The 5,191-nt window shown below is 43.4% G+C and overlaps 1 long non-coding RNA gene across 1 annotated transcript; it reads left to right on the top strand.

Annotated features, from left to right (window-relative positions):
* Positions 1-2,257: 2,257 nt before the first annotated feature.
* LOC115116109 (uncharacterized) lies at positions 2,258-3,939 on the top strand. The gene is made up of 2 exons (XR_010464516.1): positions 2,258-3,064; positions 3,250-3,939. It is a non-coding gene; the product is annotated as an uncharacterized LOC115116109 (long non-coding RNA).
* The last annotated feature ends 1,252 nt before the right edge of the window (positions 3,940-5,191 follow it).

Here is a 5,191-nt window from a genome sequence, read left to right as displayed (position 1 = left end):
ACCGCCCAAGACCATGACGGTCCCTCCACCTCCAAATTGATCCCGCTCCAGAGTACAGGCCTTTGTGTAAAGCTCATTCCTTCGACAATAAACGCGAATCCAACCATCACCCCAGTGAGACAAAAAACGTTCATGACGAGCACTTTTTGCCAGTCCTGTCTGGTCCAGCGACGGTAGGTTTGTGCCCATAGGTGACGTTGTTGCCGAGGTCGTCTGGTGAGGACCTGCCTTACAACAGGCCTACAAGCCCTCAGCCTTTTGGTTGATTCATTTGTGTTTTCACAGTGGGTGAAAAAAGAGTTGGATAATGTGGAATCAGTGAGGGTAACCAGAAGGGGTCTAGTGATAATTGTTTGTGTTTTCACAGTGGGTGAAAAAAGAGTTGGATAATGTGGAATCAGTGAGGGTAACCAGAAGGGCTCTAGTGATAATTATTTGTGTTTCTGTTGGTCAGAGGGAGAAGGCGCTCGGAGTAAAACAAATGGGGGTGTAACGGATGTGAAACGGCTAGCTTAGTTAGCGGTGCGCGCTAGATAGCGTTTCAATCGGTTACGTCACTTGCTCTGATACCTTGAAGTAGTAGTTCCCCTTGCTATGCGGCTTTTGTGGAGCGATGGGTAACGATGCTTCGAGGGTGACTGTTGTTGATGTGCAGAGGGTCCCTGGTTCGCGCCCGGGTATGGGCGAGGGGACGGTCTAAAGTTATACTGTTACAGGGGCAAAGAACGTGAATTGTCTTGCTCTCAAGAAAAGGGCACCAATGAAAGGAGTGATAACTGGGGTAGCAGTAAATATAAAAGTTGACCAGCTGAGGGGAAAGATTCCCGGTGTATGTGATGCTCGTCGTTTGACGTGACGCAGACAGGGTGGCGAGTGGGGAAACAGAAGAGTCATTGTCTGTTCGTTTTAGTTTTGAAGTTGAGTCTTTGCCCGACAAAGTGAAGTTAGGAGATATAAATGATCCTGTACGAGCCGAATACATTACGATGTCATAGGTGTCAAGCTTATGGACATGTGTAGGAGGGAGGGGCCAAGGTGTGCAGAAGGGCATGAGACAAAGGAATGTGCAGTATTGGGGAAAGTAGTGGAATGTGTTAATTATAGGGGTGCCCATGGAGCTGGGGATCAGACAGGCAGGTTGAGGTTTCCAGGGTTACAGTAGTGCAGAAGTTCTGAGGCAGTGAAGAAAGTAGAGGAAGATGGGTTAATGGGGAGGAGTGTTGAGACTAGTTGAGCTATACCAGTACAGAGGGAGGAGTGTTGAGACTAGTTGAGCTATACCAGTACAGAGGGAGGAGTGTTGAGACTAGTTGAGCTATACCAGTACAGAGGGAGGAGTGTTGAGACTAGTTGAGCTATACCAGTACAGAGGGAGGAGTGGTGAGACTAGTTGAGCTATACCAGTACAGAGGGAGTGGTGAGACTGTTGAGACAGAGGGAGGAGTGGTGAGACTAGCTATACCAGTACAGAGGAGGAGTGAGTGCTTGAGACTAGTTGAGCTATACCAGTACAGAGGGAGTTGAGACTAGTTGAGACCAGTAGAGGGAGGAGTTTGAGACTGATACCAGTACAGAGGGAGGAGTGTGAGACTGTTGAGACTACAGTTGAGCTATACCAGTACAGAGGGATGAGACTAGCCAAACACAGAGGAGGAGTGCTTGAGACTAGTTGTTTCAGTACAGAGGGAGGAGTGGTGAGACTAGTTGAGCTATACCAGTACAGAGGGATAAGCCAAACAGTGCTATACGTTTCAGTAAGATTGGATTTTTAGCATTTGTAGAAATTATTATCAACTGTTATCAACTGTACTGCAGGGATGGAATGGAAGTCCCAGAAAATGTAGGTCGTGGTGGCAGCAGCAGAGAGGTATGTGGGTGTGTGAGACTTGACATCAGAAGAGTTACAGGTTCTGTTAAGTGGTGATGTCCCATCCTTTCAGGATGATGGCATGAGGTAGGAATAAATACATGTAATTAGTGGAGTAGGGTGGTGTTAACTTGATTTTATATGACTTAGTGAGTGTAGTGTTCGAAGGTATGGTGTTTATTTAATACATTTGCCTTTTTCAAGCAATAAACACCCTACCTTCGAACACTACACTCACACACTCTAGTAGGTGGCGGTAATGCAGCAAATTGGATGCCAACCGCCGTTAAACCTCATAGAAGAAGATATTTTTACTCCAAAGGATCATGGGAACTTCCTTTTCAGAAGATAGCGATGTGCTGTCAACTTTTTACGGCTCATTCCATTTTGTGATACTGCAGAGAGGTGGATCGTGGCTTTTTAATCTTTTGACTACATTTTTGGTCGTAAGACGCATCATTGTAACGTTAAGTGCATTTGAATTTTTATCCTCAAACATTTTATTTTGATTCAGTTGAATTTAACCAGCTGTATAGTTGTGAATTATCTAGCTAATTTAGCTGGCTGAGTTGATATTACAAACGGCTAACTCACAGACACGATTTATTTTTTAACATTTTGTGAAATGTGCTTGGACAGCATGGAAACTGAAAAGGAATTCGAAGTACTGAAACCATGCTGCTCCAGAAGATCTGGTAAACTTTCAAAGTGCGGACTGAGGAAACTTCTCCATTTGAGTTCCGAGGAAGGCCTGAAACGGTGGCGCACCAACCTTGTCAAAGCCACTCTCAAAAAATACATTCGTTACGAACAGAAGAGGGTACTCACTAAACTGGTCAACCAAGAACAACTTTTGACCGAAAACGGCGAAGAGATGACGTGTATGGGAATATACGAGAATATCGGCAGAATTACACGACCACTAGGCGCAATGGCGCCAAAGAACACAACCCAGTATCTGATGGACATGGTATACGACGACATGCACATCGACACCAGTTCCAACCAGTTCAAGTCGCACCCAGTTTCATTTGTTTCTAGCGCCTCTCTTTCACCCAGGAGCGCGTGTGAAAGTTCTCTTGACTTTCAACAGAGGGACTTCGACGAAATGTATCTCCATTTTGAATCATGTTGATCAGGCTTGAACCAGTCTGTGGCAGAGCTGACCAATGCATTGACTCAACCTCGCAAACCAAGGTGTGCATAAGGTTATTGTAAATAAGATGTCTATTGTAAATAAGACCCTAGTTAATTATTGCCTGTTTATTTTTATTTTGTGAAAACGTTTTTAAGTTAAACGTTAACAAATGTATTTTGAATTTCATTTGACTATGGTCTATTGCACAATCATGTTACATTTTGGGCTTTCCTTGTCCTCACAGCGACGCACCGGACGCTGCCTGTCAGTAGGGGGCGCTCGCTCGCAGCGTCGCTTCCGGTGAAGTTGTGTCCACCGCAAAGGTATTCCAGGTAAACCTGCGTCACCAACAGGTAAACGTGGCAGGTAGTGGAGTCTTCCAGGTTCTATGGTGCAATTTGACTTCATTTGGTTGCATTTCATTGACCTCACTACAGGTGTAGTCTCATAGCCGATATGGAGTAATTAGCCTTTGGTCAACTTGGTTGTATACACAGTACCCAGATGTGTTCACGGCCATCTGCTGTATTTACTCTTGTGCGAGCCTTTTTCAGGTCACTCCTACTTGCCTCCTACCTGACTGCAATCAGCTCGGCTGTTGCCAGATCGATGGACACGTGCGGATGACTGAGGAAGGAAGTAAGGTTTCAAGTCCACTTCACAAGTAGTGTTGCAGTTCTAATGTACACTTAATGGGTAATACTGACTTGATTAGCAATCATGTTACCAAATGCAAGTTTGGGTAATATTCACTCATTACAGATGTTACCCATAGCAAAGACATTCAATCCATTTTTGATTACTTAATGTAAACGTTTGTTTAAAAACATGTTGCCAATGACATCTGTGTAAATGTGTTGTATGTGTCTGGACATGTTGAGATCCTAACTTCCTAGTTAAATGCTCTTGTGAATAAAAGTCTGACATATTGCCACTTTGTTGTTAATAGTTTTCTGTACTTTGAAGCTCATTAGTGTCACTCTGCTTTCACATGTTGGTATTTTAACTAAAATGATGTGGCCAGAAATGTGCATTCTACCTCAGTTCCTAAAAATACACATGGTTCAATTTCAAAATTTGGTTGTCAGCCATTTTCTTGTTGGTCACTCAAGGCAGAACTTTTTTGGGGATTATGTCTAGCCAGCTATCTAGTGATTACTGACTGCGAATCCCCATTAATAGTTGTTTACAGCTATTATTCCTGCCAACATCGCCACCCTGTCAATGTTTAGATTTGCATCAAAAAAGCTGTAAATCTATTTTCTCTGCCCAATGACTAAATTAGTAGAATCGCAGACCTGTGAGCGACTGTGGCCCTCGAGTTCAGAATGTGTTTTGCCCATCCCTGCTTTATGGAGCTCTGAGGGAATTTGAATGGTGTAAGGTTTAGCTGTCAGTGCTCACCCATGATAAACATGACTGCATTAGGACAATGACAAGATGGTAACAACCTCATGAGACAACTCCCTGTATTTCCTTTCATAAAGGGAGTAAGAAACTATTCCCTAATCAAACTATTGCTAGCCTACAAATGGATCTCCCCCTCATACACACGTGTACTTACATGCCCCCTCTATTACTCTGGTTAGAGATTCCAGAAATAGACTGTACCACCACCATGGGAAGAGCTCAATAGCAGTCTCACATCTATTGAAGGTCAGAGGGGTGGGACCTCTGGCTTTCTCATCCAATGGGTTTTGAGGGAGAAAGAGAGGGGTATGCTATTGAGATTGTCCACATGTCATGCAGCCTTTTATTATAGGCCTCCTTCAGTTAGGGTTGAGAGCAGACATGCTCTTCCCTTCATGGATGACTGGAAAGCCTTTTGGTGTTGTAGTAGATACTTTAAAATAGCTAGTGAGAGTAGATTTTTCTGGAATCCTTTTCTGTGAGTATGGAGTAAGGTTACATTGCATTAGTCAGCCTGGTCTCCTAGACTAGATGTAACATAGTCAAGAAATTCCAGGACACTCAAATTAGGAGATGTTACGTTTGGTATGGTTACTTAAGGCTAAAAACGAAGTGTGTGTGTGTGTATATATCAAATGTCTAGCAACCCAAAGGTGAGTGAATATCACGGACAACTTCAGGATTTTAGTTCATTAGCAACTTTTCAAATACTATAAATGTTTAGCCTAACGCCTAAATTTAACCCCTAGCTAGAATTTGTAAGATATGAATTGTAA

The sequence above is a fragment of the Oncorhynchus nerka genome, linkage group LG8, assembly GCF_034236695.1.
Source record: "Oncorhynchus nerka isolate Pitt River linkage group LG8, Oner_Uvic_2.0, whole genome shotgun sequence".
Taxonomy (NCBI): Eukaryota; Metazoa; Chordata; class Actinopteri; order Salmoniformes; family Salmonidae; genus Oncorhynchus; species Oncorhynchus nerka.
The sequence above is the reverse complement of the archived record's forward strand: the minus strand, read 5'-3'. Positions and strand labels throughout refer to the sequence as shown.